At 42.2% G+C, this 13,695-nt stretch overlaps 1 protein-coding gene across 1 annotated transcript in view; it reads right to left on the bottom strand.

The window, feature by feature from the left end:
- LOC112071984 (phospholipid-transporting ATPase IC-like) overlaps positions 1 to 6,995 on the bottom strand; it is a 61,665-nt gene extending 54,670 nt beyond the window's left edge. Inside the window, 1 exon segment of the mRNA XM_070439590.1 lies at positions 6,825 to 6,995. The gene's annotated coding sequence lies outside the window, so the exon portion shown is untranslated.
- Between the last annotated feature and the right edge of the window lie 6,700 nt (positions 6,996 to 13,695).

Genomic DNA, 13,695 nt, shown 5'->3' with positions numbered 1-13,695 from the left:
CGCTGCCTCACATACCTGGCTCGCTGCCTCACATACCTGGCTCGCTGCCTGCTTGCCTTGTAACCTGAGGCAAGAGATTCACTAAAGAATGTATGTTTGTTTATTCCATGTGTAACTCTGTGTTGTTGTTGTGTCGCACTGCTTTGCTTTATCTTGGCCAGGCAGCCTGCAAATGAGAACTTGTTCTCAACTAGCCTACCTGGTTAAATAAAGGTGAAATAAATAAATAAAATAAACACCCACCCCCATCTCAATATTTAACATAGCCCAACTCCCTCACCCAACTGCCAATGCCCCCTGAGTAGAGGGCAAGGTCAGGGGTTAAAACACTGCTCTAAGTTTAGCTACCGGGCGACCACAAATCATCTGCTAACTAGTCTAACAGGAAACACAGTCCTCTTTCCCTACTAGTAACCCTAACAGAAAACACAGTCCTCTTTACCTACTAGACCCTACAGGAAACGCAGTCCTCTTTACCTACTGGACCCAAACAGGAAACACAGTCCTCTTCCCTACTAGACCCAAACAGGAAAACACAGTCTCTTTACCTACTAGAACCCAAACAGGAAAACACAGTCCTCTTTACCTACTGGACCCAAACAGGAAACACAGTCCTCTTACCTACTGGACCCAAACAGGAAACACAGTCCTCTTCCCTACTAGACCCAAACAGGAAACACAGTCCTCTTTACCTACTGGACCCAAACAGGAAACACAGTCCTCTTACCTACTAGACCCTAACAAGAAACACAGTTCTCTTTACCACTAGACCCAAACAGGAAAACACAGTCCTCTTTACCTACTAGACCCAAACAGGAAACACAGTCCTCTTTACCTACTAGACCCAAACAGGAAACACAGTCCTCTTTACCTACTAGACCCAAACAGGAAACACAGTCCTCTTTACCTACTAGACCCAAACAGGAAACACAGTCCTCTTTACCTACTAGACCCTAACAGGAAACAGTCCTCTTTACCTACTAGACCCTAACAGGAAACACAGTCCTCTTTACCTACTAGACCAGGTATTCCCAAACTGGGGTACGCGCAATGCCGTCGAGGGTACGCCAAATAAAAATGTGATTCACATAATTTTATCCACATTTTCAAACAGTCCATTTATATTTTCCAACGGGGCTATACATTTGGGTGAGGTTTTTTTCTCGCCTGAGTAGCCTCGTTTCACTGCCAAAAATACAATTTAACCATCTAGTGTTGAGCGAAATAACAACAACGTCAAATAATTAACATCCAATCACATTAACCGTTACTCTATCTCGCGGGAATTCCACTAACGGTCCCGTATGTAGCTAAACGTAGCTGCTGCTCATGTTAATATCTGTACTGATGGTGCAAAAGCCATGACACGGAGACATAGTGGAGTGGTAACACGTGTGCAAGCAGTTGCTCCCGACGCCACTTGGGTACACTGCAGCATCCACCGAGAGGCTCTTGCTGCCAAGGGAATGCCTTTTTGGACACTACAGTGACAATGGTTACCTTTGTTAAAACAAGGCCACTGAACTGTCTTGTATTTTCTGCACTATGCAATGATATGGGCAGCGACCAAGTAACGCTTTTACAACATACAGGAAGGAGTGCGCTGGTTATCAAGGGGCAAACTATTGACACATTTTTTAAATTGAGAGACAAGCGTAAGGTTTTCTTTACTGACCATAATTTTCACTTGTCTGACCGGTTGCATGATGACGAGTTTCTCACACGACTGGCCTATCTGGGTGATGTTTTATCTCGCCAGAATGATCTGAATCTAGGATTACAGGGACTCTCCGTAACTATATTCAATGTGCGGGATAAAATTGAGGCTATGATTAAGAAGTTGGAGCTCTTCTCTGTCTGCATTAACAAGGACAACACACAGGTCTTTCAATCATTGTTTGATTTTTTTGTGTGCAAATGAACTCAAGCTTACGAACAATGTTAAATGTGATATAGCAAAGCACCCGAGCAAGTTGGGTGCGCAATTACGCAGGTACTTTCCCGAAACGGATGACACAAACAACTGGATTCGTTATCCCTTTCATACCCTGCCTCCAATTCACTTACCGTTATCTGAACAAGAGAGCCTCATCGGTTCTGTGAACATTATATTTAAAATCAGAAGCCACTGACAGATTTCTGGATTGGGCTGCGCTCAGAGTATCCTGCCTTGGCAAATCGCGCTGTTTAGACAGTGATGCCCTTTGCAATCACATACCTATGTGAGAGTGGATTCTCTGCCCTCACTAGCAGGAAAAATAAAATACAGGCACAGACTGTGTGTGGAAACTTATTTAAGATCGAGACTCTCCAATACAACCCAACATTGCAGAGTTATGTGCATCCTTTCAAGCACACCCTTCTCATTAACCTGTGGTGAGTTATTCACAATTTTCTATTAACAAATAAGGTTTTAAATGTAAGATGGTTAAACAAAGAGCACAATTCAAATCATTATTTGTTCCCTGGTCGTAAACGAGCTCTTTGTCACTTCCCACGAGCCGGGTTGTGACAAAAACGTACACTCATTCTTATGTTTAATAAATGTATCGTATAGTGTGTGTGTGTGGCAGGCTTACAATGATGGCAAAATAACAACTTTTGAGAGTGCGCTGACCCTGGTGCTAGAGGGGGTACTCAGCTGGAGGTTGAATGTTTGAAGGGGTACGGAACTATAACAAGTTTGGGAACCACAGTACTAGATGATCCCATATCAGCTCTTGCTGGGAGAGTCAAGACAGGATCCCAATCAAATTAAGTGTATTTACTACTGGAACAGCCAATGACTGTCTGGCTCAACGGGGGAGTAAATCATACCATTCATTCAAGAATCAACCGGAAAAAGTGTGCCACCAAGGATATTCTAATTTTTTTTAAATCAACAACAAAAAAAGTATGGAAATGATAGAAGATCAATGTTAACAGTCATATTAGGTCCATCCAGCATATGATCATATATATATATATATATAAAAAACTGCATTGTTGTGGATGACTTCCTGCTATTGGAGAACAACAACCTGACTGACATCCATTCCACACCATCACTGAACAGAAAGTAACACCATGCTAATGAAAGCAGCTTAAAAAAGGAAAATGGAGAGTGATAAAGGGGGAGAGGTCTGTCTTCAAGCTAAAGAAAACACTTGAATTCACAACATTTGCCTTACAAGTCAGGATTCAAATCTTGCTTTCTTGGTACCCTTTCTAGAGCCATTTATTTCCATACGGAGAGAAAAAGGGGACAGACTTGCGTTTGCCTATAGTCTCCATCACCAGCTTTCACCCTCACGGTTGGTCTATCACGTAACTAACAAGAGACTCAACAACCACAACACTTCACCTCATGTCTGACAGTTGAAGACTTGACTGTTTCGCTATCCCTGTCAAACCAACATAACTTCCTGGGCAAACGCAGTAACATGTGTACTAATCTTTATGAACAAGTATTTGGCATATTGCATGGTTCAACCTTACATTGTATCACTGTGCTGTGTGACGTGACTTGTAGCCCTCAACATGTCTGAACTAGGGTGTAGATGTCGCATCTATAATAAAACAATAACAATAAGCCCTACCAAAGATTTTTTCAAAACCCAGAGGCACAACATCACGAGACTTCTGGGAATGCTTGCGAAACAGATCAGTTCGGGGTTTGAGAAGTGAAAATTCTTCCTTAAAAATGTTTTACTTTTCTCAAAAGCTAAAAGTCACAACCTAGATTTGAACCAATATCTTGAATAGTTTAACGTGTTATTACTCCAAACCGTGACAAACTGACACAGTTCTGCACAAGACGACCGTTAGACACAATGATGTTTTCCTGCACATGAGCTTAGCTAGCCAACATCGCCTACAAGCGTTAACAGAGAAGCAGTTTCCACCTATCTTTATACTGTACCGTCTTAGGCCCTACCTCAGGCTGTCGTCTAGGGAACACGTCACTGACTGGCCCTACCTCAGGCTGTCGTCTAGGGAACACGTCACTGACTGGCCCTACCTCAGGCTGTCGTCNTGACTGGCCCTACCTCAGGCTGTCGTCTAGGGAACACGTCACTGACTGGCCCTACCTCAGGCTGTCGTCTGAGGAACACGTCACTGACTGGCCCTACCTCAGGCTGTCGTCTAAGGAACACGTCACTGACTGGCCCTACCTCAGGCTGTCCTCTAAGGAACACATCACTGACTGGCTGGCAGGAATATACAATAGGGGTGGAGGACAGAAAAATTACAAGGCACCCTATTTCGTAAATATAATGCACTACTTTCGACCAGACTCCTATAAGCGCTATACAGGAAATAGGGTGTAATTTGTACAGGAAATAGGGTGTAATTTGTACAGGAAATAGGGTGTAATTTGTACAGGAAATAGGGTGTAATTTGTACAGGAAATAGGGTGTAATTTGTACAGGAAATAGGGTGTAATTTGTACAGGAAATAGTGTGTAATTTGGGACGCGGACTGGAAACATAGAAGAGGAAGTCCTCCACAAGAAGGCGGATCTGTTACGATATTATGAGCACTCAGAGCGACACTACGCTCAGAGTTCATCTGTTGTTACAGTGCACTCAGAGTAACACTACACCTAAATACACATCTCTGTCACCACATATTCATCAGGACATTAACCAGTGTGTGTTTAACCAGGTCTGCTCCTATTCTTGTCAAACATTTAAACCCTACCTCCTGCTTGGAAAAGGCCGTGTGGAACACATTCAGGAAGTGCATTGACCCTCAGGCCGTCCATTATATTGTCAGTGTTTCGAACGGCCAATCCATCACACGTAATATCATCCCCCCCATTTAGCAGAGGTCGAGTAATCTGTGTTCATGACCTATGGGGTTTTGTGGCCTGAAACTGGACCCCGAGACACCGGCTAACAAGGTGGTGACTGACACATTGCAGTGGTAGAAAGCTCTCTCTCTCTCTCTCTCTCTCTCTCTCTCTCTCTCTCTCTCTCTCTCTCTCTCTCTCTCTCTCAAGGCAACTCCTGCAGTCTTTCCCTCTGCGTGTGTTACCCTCGGCGGGCAATGGTGGCATCTAGATCTGCATTCCTAGTAATACGCTTGCGTCACCTGTGAACAGGCTCGTACATAAAGCATCCTCCAACTGAATTATTGGTTAAGGGCATGTATGCAAGTATTTCACAGTAAGGTCGACACCTGTTGTATTCAGCGCATGTGACAGATACAATTTGATTCAGTCTGCAAAGGCATTATTTTTCTTCCTTAACTAGCTTTAAATGGCAAGCCGCCTGGAAAGAAAAAGTGGGAAAATACATTGAGGCCAGTTTATTAGGTACACCACCCTGTTCACAAAGAAATGGTTCGCTCCTACAGTGAGTCATATGGCTTTCTATATAAAGCAGTCAGACAGGCATCCAGTTACTGTTTGATTGAATGTTAGAACGGGCAAAAGATGTGACCTAAGCAACTTTGAGCATGGTATAAATATGTCAGTACCAGGCACGCCAGTTCCACTATGTCAGAAACGGCCTCCTGGGCTTTTCACACACGACAGTGTCTAGGGTTTACTGAGAATGATGCGACAAACAAACATCCAGGCAGCGGCTGTCCTGTGCTCGTTGATGAAAAGTCAAAAGGAGAATGGCAAGAGTCGCGCATCGCCTGGTCCGACGAATCCCGGCCTCTGTTGCGTCATGCTGATGGCAGACCCGGGATTTGGTGTAAGCAGCATGAGTCCATGGCCCCCATCCTGCCTGGTGTCAACGGTACAGGCTGGTGGCGGTGGTGCAATGGTTTGAGGAATGTTTTCCTGGCACACGTTAGGTCCCTTGATACCAATTRAGCAACGTTACCACGCCCCAAAGAATTCAGTCTGTTCTGGAGGCAAAGAGGGTCCGACCTGGTACTAGATGGGTGTACCTAATAAACTGGCCACTGAGTGTGTGTGTGTGTACCGCTCTAATAAAACACAATTTTCTTACAATTTAGGATGTTGCACACAGTGTTCACATAAGTGTACTCTGATTTGACACAATAGCGAAAGAGTTGAAAACAAATTGCCTTTGATTTGGCACTGTAAAATATTGGAGCCAACTTCTTGGGGTGGGATATTAACTAAAACCGTTTGTAAGATTATTTGCTATCTCAAATGTACATAGTATTGTCCGGATAAAAACCAAAATGGTGTTGGAAATGTTTTGTTTGATTAATTTATTAAGACAGTACACATCTTTCCTGTTCCCCCCCACCCCCACGGCTCGCTTTTAAATCTAATTAAGGAGGGAAATGATGTATTTGCAGCTTGAATCAAGGATGCTTTATGTACGAGCCGCTTCATAGGGGACAGGTGTGTATTACCGGGAATGCACACCAATCCTAGACTCTAGCGCAGATCTAGCGGCCGGCCAGCCATTGTCAGCTGTCTATGCTGTGTGTTTATATAAAACAGAGAGAGTGAGACCCTTCTCCATTCTGAAGCAACCCTATAAGACTGTGTGTCGTAGACACACTGTCTCCTGGAAGAGTATCAAGACTACAATTAAATGTCATTCACATCCCGTATAGAGAATCATGTTTACAAACAATTCAAGTGTAAAATAAAAGGACATGGAAAAGTTCAACTACACAGAAACAAAGCAAATCTGTATAAGAACGTCTGGAAATAACATAAGTGGACTGTTCATAGCCAATATGTGATCAATTAAATCGCCTTTAAAATTGGGATTTACTCGATTTGATTCAGTTTTCGATTTTTAGATTGTCAGTGGATGAAATAACGTCAACGTGCGAACGTCAGACTCCACAAATCCTTGAAAATAACTTTAATTTGGATGCGGATAATACAGCTAACTACTCACCAGTATTCTTCTATGTCGATAAAAAAAATATATATTTCCGTGTGGTCTTCCAGTTTCTGGTTATTGTACCATGTTCTGTCCTCGCCACAAACAATTGTGGAGTTTTGTTCACTCCCTTTACCTGCGTAATGGCTACCTGGCTGGCTACCAACCCTGAAATTTGACAAACTGGTCTGACAGGATGAGTTTTAAATATAACTTCACAAAAAAAAGCGCCTTCTGTTTCATTAAAACAAACAAAAAAAAAAGCATTTCGGAGCTGAAATTACATGTAGTTTACACACTACCCATTTTTGACTGACACGCACGTGACCAACCAGGTAACGACGTAATCCCAATCAAACGGAATGAAGAGGTTTTGGCTAGAAGGGAAACAGTTTGTCAGAATTGACTTTTCGTATCAGGTTAAGAGAATTTACGCAGCAGGTAAGTGTTACTGTAGGTTATGGCAATGCAATGGGTTAGGGTTTGCTAAAAGGTTAAAATAAAATAATTGACATCAATTTGACAAACTGTATCTCTTCTAGCCATGACATTAATCAGTTGCATGATGAAATGCTTTATAYCCGTAAATAAAAGTATATGTAAAGACTGCCCACATTGACAAATCACAATGACATTAGCTATATTACTCTATAAGACGTTTAATTGTAAAGTTTTCCTATTATAAACATTTGTACATTAATGTAAATGTCATGCTCTTGTAGTTATTTTGCTATTAACCACATGACTATGAGGTAAATGTATCGATATGTTAAGAATACAATCAAATACCGAGGTAAAGACAGTTTCAGGTTGGATATTCGCCTGTAGCTGCCTTTACCTCCACCAACAGCAGTTAGGGACCGTCAACATAGTGACAAATCAATTTTTTCAAATTTCAATAGCTATTTAACCATTACTCCTAAAACGTAAAAAATGTTTCTAACTAACCCGATGGCATAGACACAAATTAAACACATTTTTTGGGGGTCGATTTACATCTCGCACTATTTAACATTTATTTATTTACATTTTTTAATTTCAATAGCTCATTGTTCATATGGCCTACTGGACTCAAACAAGGTTCAGAATGTCCACTGACTACCCTTCTATATTGCACACCCTTTAGTTTGTCAAGTTTCACCTCATACGTTTTTACATGAATTTTTCAAAATTTAGAATTTCAATAGCTCCTTGGTTATGTGACCTAGTTACTTCAAACAAGGTTCAGAATGTCCACTCAGTGGGCCTACACATTGCACACCCTTTAGTGTGTCCATTTTCATCTCACACGATTTTACATAAATATTTTCTAAATTTAGAATGTCAATAGCTCCTTGGTCATGTGACCTAATGTCTTAAAACAAGGTTCATTATGTCCACTGACTACACTTCTATATTTCACACCTTTTAGTTTGTCCATTTTCATCTCACATGATTTTACATGAATTTCTCTAAATTTAAGTGTAAGCTTGCAGGCCTTCATTTTACATGGGTGTTTAAAAAAAAATGGGTGGGGGGGGGGGAGTTAACAAATGTTCCGCCTCGTAATAACTATCTTTCACATGGACACTGAAAAGAATCGCAAATGTCTGTATGTGGAATGGATCAAGGACAGGAGAGGTGTTCAAACAGAGGTGCTTAAGGAAGGTGTACAGGTAGGCCTCATGAAAAAAAAAGTTTTCATATGCTCTTTTTAATCACAGTAATAGGCAGTGATTTTGTCAGTCAAGCTGAGCGTTTGATAACGTGAAAGATTCTTTTCATAGCATCACTTTCATATAACTGTACATTAAGACAAATCGTTCTACGTTGAGTATTAGAAGCAGTTTACAATAACCTGATAATGCTTGATTAGTTGAGTGCATTCACAAAAAGCCACCTGCAGACAACTTACAAACTGCAAAAGTGCATTTGAGGGTTCGTTTTTTGTTGAAAATAGTTTTTTGATGCACAGCCTACTATTTCTAACTGGAAACATTAATTCCTACGTCTTTTGTTAGTAAAATCCCAGATATAGCCCTTGGTTCACTCCAGACTGACTGCCCTTGACCAGCACAAAACATCCTGTGGCGTACTGCTTAGCATCGAATAGTCCCATGATATGCAACTTTTCAAGGCAGTTAGGAAAGCAAAGGCTAGCTTTTTCCAACAGAAATTTGCGTCCTGTAGCACAAACTCCAAAAGTTTGGGACTCTGTAAAGTTCATGGAGAATAAGAGCACCTCCTCCCAGCTGGCCACTGCACTGATGCTAGGAAACACTGTCACCACTGATAAATCTACAATTATCGAGAATTTCAATAAGCATTTTTTCTACGGCTGGTCTTGCTTTCCACCTGGCTACCCTACCCCGGTCAACAGCTCTGCACCCCCCACAGCAACTTGCCCAAGCCTCCCCCATTTCTCCTTCTCACCCAAATCCAGATACCTGATGTTCTGAAGAGCTGCAAAATCTGTACCCTACAATTTACATTTACATTAAAAGTCATTTAGCAGACGCTCTTATCCAGAGCGACTTACAAATTGGAAAGTTCATACATATTCATCCTGGGCTACAATCAGCTGGGCTAGACAATCTGGACCCTCTCTTTCTAAAATTATCCATGGAAATTGTTGCAACCCTATTCACTAGCCTGTTCAACCTCTCTTTCGCATCATCTGAGATCACCGAAGATTGGAAAGCTGCCGCGGTCATCCCCTCTTCAAAGGGGGAGAAACTCTAGACCCAAACTGTTACAGACCTATATCTATCCTACCCTGCCTTTCTAAGGTCTTCGAAAGCCAAGTTAACAAACAGATCACTGACCATTTTTTTAAATGTATTTATTTTATTTACCTTTATTTAACAGGAAGGGCTCATTGAGATTTAAATCTCTTTTTCAAGAGCGTCCCTGGCCAAGATAGGCAGCACCAAGTCATTACAAAATGACAGACAGACAAATGAAAAACTACAAGTAATCTAGTAGAAACCATAGAATTCACAAGAGTATAACAGAAATCAAAAACAGCTAATTAAAAACATTGACAGGCCAGGGAATCAGTCTCAAGATCATTCATCAGTGATTTAAAAATACCAATCGGGACAAGTTCTTCCAGTTTAAAAGTATTTTGTAAGGCGTTCCAAGACGATGGCGCAGAGTACATAAAAGCCCTTTTACCAAATTCAGTTCGGACATTTGGAACAGTTAGCAGGATAAAGTCCAGCGAAAGAAAAGAGTACCCACCACATTTATGAACAATAAAAATGCCCAAATAAAAAGGTAGTAAACCCAAAATGGCTTTATAAATAAAAGTATACCAGTGACTGAGCCTACGAGTGACTAGAGAAGGCCAGCCAACCCTGGTATACAAAGTGCAGTGGTGCGTAAGGGTTTTGCAGTTTAAAATAAATCTCAAAGAGCCATGGTAAAGGGTGTCAATTGATCTCAAACACTGAGCGGAAGCATTCATATATCAAATATCCCCATAGTCTAGTAAAGGCATAAATGTAGCTGATACTAGCCTCCTTCTGGCTTTAAATCCAAATCTGGCTTTGAATCCCACCGTACCTTCTCCGCTATACGATCTGGTTTCCGAGCTGGTCATGGGTGCACCTCAGCCACGCTCAAGGTCCTAAACGATATCATAATCGCCATCGACAAAAGACAATACTGTGCAGCCGTATTCATCGACCTGGCCAAGGCTTTCGGCTCTGTCAATCACCGCATTCTTATCGGCAGACTCAACAGCCTTGGTTTCTCAAATGACTGCCACGCCTGGTTCACCAACTACTTCTCAGATAGAGTTCAGTGTACCAAATCGGAGGGCCTGTTGTCTAAACCTCTGGAAGTCTCTATGGGGGTGCACAGGGTTCAATTCTCGGGCCGACTCTTTTCTCTGTATATATCAATGATGTCGCTCTTGCGGCTGGTGATTCTCTGATCTACCTCTACGCAGATGACACCATTCTGTATACTTCTGGCCCTTATTTGGACACTGTGTTAACTAACCTCCAGACAATCTTCAATGCCATACAACTCTCCTTCTGTGGCCTCCAACTGCTCTTAAATGCAAGTAAAACTAAATGCATGCTCGTCAACCGATCGCTGCTCGCACCTGCCCGCCCGCCTAGCATCACTACTCTGGACGGTTCTGACTTCGAATATGTGGACAACTACAAATACCTAGGTGTCTGGTTAGACTGTAAACTCTCCTTCCAGACTCACATCAAACATCTCCAATCCAAAGTTAAATCTAGAATTTGGCTTGCGCTATTCGGCGCACAAAGCATCCTTCACTCATGCTGCCAAACATACCCTTGTAAAAATGACCATCCTACCAATCCTCGACTTCGGCGATGTCATTTACAAAATAGCTCCATACCCTACTCAATAAATTGGATGCAGTCTATCACAGTGCCATCCGTTTCGTCACCAAAGCCCCATATACTACCCACCACTGCGACCTGTATGCTCTCGTTGGCTGGCCCTCGCTTCATACTCGTAGCAAACTATCATCTACAAGACCCTGCTAGGTAAAGTCCCCTTATCTCAGCTCGCTGGTCCATAGCAGCACCCACCTGTAGCACGCGCTCCAGCAGGTATATCTCTCTGGTCACCCCCAAAACAAATTCTTCTTTGGCCGCCTCTCCTTCCAGTTTCTCTGCTGCAATGACTGGAACGAACTACAAAAATCTCTTGAAACTGAACACTTATCTCCCTCACTAGCTTTAAGCACCAGCTGTCAGAGCAGTTCACATATTATTACTGCACCTGTATAATTTAGCTCAAACAACTACCTCTTCCCCTACTGTATTTATTTATTTATTTTGCTCCTTTGCACCCATTATTTCTATCTCTACTTTGCACATTCTTCCACTGCACATCTACCATTCCAGTGTTTTACTGAGTAAACTGAGTAAACTGAGTTTACAGTCTAACCAGACACCTAGGTATTTGTAGTTGTCCACATATTCTAAGTCAGAGCCGTCCAGAGTAGTGATGTTGGACAGGCGGGCAGGTGCAGGCAGCGATCGTTTGAAGAGCATGCATTTAGTTTTACTTGTATGTAAGAGCAATTGGAGGCCACGGAAGGAGAGTTGTATGGCATTGAAGCTCGTCTGGAGGGTTGTTAACACAGTGTCCAAAGAAGGGCCAGAAGTATACAGAATGGTGTCGTCTGCGTAGAGGTGGATCAGAGACTCACCAGCGCAAGAGCGACATCATTGATGTATGAGCTAAGCAGGGTTGGTCCTGGTCAGTCCCTGGATGGGAGACCAGGTGCTGCTGGAAGTGGTGTTGGAGGGCCAGTAGGAGGCACTCTTTCCTCTGGTCTAAACAAAGATCCCAATGCCCCAGGGCAGTGATTGGGGACACTGCTCTGTGTAGGGTGCCGTCTTTCGGATGGGACGTTAAACGGGTGTCCTGACTCTCTGAGGTCATTAAAGATCCATGGCACTTATCGTAAGAGTAGGGGTGTTAACCCCGGTGTCCTGGCTAAATTCCCAATCTGGCCTCAACCATCACGGTCACCTAATAATCCCCAGTTTACAATTGGCTCTTTCATCCCCCTCCTCTCCCCTGTAACTATTCCCCAGGTCGTTGCTGCAAATGAGAACGTGTTCTCAGTCAACTTACCTGGTAAAATAACGGTAAATAAAATAATATAAAAATACAGAGAAGAGAGTCGGTCCAAGAATTGAACCCTGTGGCACCCCATAGAGACTGCAGAGGCCCTGACAACAGACCCTCCGATTTGACACACTGAACTCTATCAGAGAAGTAGTTGGTGAACCAGGCGAGGCAATCATTTGAGAACACAAGGCTGTCGAGTCTGCCGATGAGGATGTGGTGATTGACAGAGTCGAAAGCCTTGGCCAGGTCAATGAATACGGCTGCACAGTATTGTTTCTTATCGATGGCGGTTAAGATATCGTTTAGGACCTTGAGCGTGGCTGAGGTGCCACTGACCAGCTCTGAAACAAAATTGCATAGCGGAGAGGTATGGTGGGATTCGAAATGGTTGGTATCTGTTTGTTGACTTGGCTTTCGAAGACCTTAGAAAGGCAGGGTAGGATAGATATAGGTCTGTAGCAGTTTGGGTCAAGTTGTCCACGAGCTCTTTGATTTCTTCTCTCCTTGCTGTCTATCCTGCTCCGTGTTGAAAGAAATAACAAGTGTTAACACACACTTTTATATGGTGACCAATTGGTGTTACCACTATGTAAAATATATTAGCAATAACAAGTAGTCATTACGTATGGTTATCATGTATCATTCTGTAATTTAGATGTTATAATTTACAAACACACATTTTATCTCTGCAGTTCTCAAGATCAATATATAGTAGACAAACCAGTTGAAAATCTATAGGTTTACCAAACGGTTAAGTGATTAACCACTAAGCGCAGTTGGATTAAGTGATGATTAAATGTATTTAAAGAAATGAGAAGAGAATCATATGAAATGTATTGTGAGCATTGCGAATGGTAATTACTTTATATTAAAGGTATTTCTAGATGAAACACTGATTAGGTTTGGTGAAAACGTTACTGTGTGATTTTGTGTGTTGTACTTAGTCAACTGAAAATGTGCTTTAAAAAGTTAATTTTTTTAACAGCCCTTTTGAGCCTCTGTTTTGAGTTTTGTACAAACATTTGTGAAATTTGACCACATACTGTACTTGTGAAAATAGTACCAAATCGAAAAAATGTCAACTGACCCGCGGTGCACCGGTTTATGGCAAAAGCGGTGAGGGAGGAGCACCCTTTTCGATGGAACAGTAATCTTCCTTGCAGTCATGTTGTCAACAAGGTAGCATGGTGGTTGGTTCAGAAACTTACAATCTCTATTCCAAAAAATATTGATTTATATTCTAATTTCCTAACTTGTTTTAATTTGTAAGGCAGAT

Source organism: Salvelinus sp. IW2-2015, unplaced genomic scaffold, assembly GCF_002910315.2.
Source record: "Salvelinus sp. IW2-2015 unplaced genomic scaffold, ASM291031v2 Un_scaffold1790, whole genome shotgun sequence".
Classification (NCBI taxonomy): domain Eukaryota; kingdom Metazoa; phylum Chordata; class Actinopteri; order Salmoniformes; family Salmonidae; genus Salvelinus; species Salvelinus sp. IW2-2015.
This window is presented reverse-complemented; position numbering and strand designations above follow the sequence as displayed.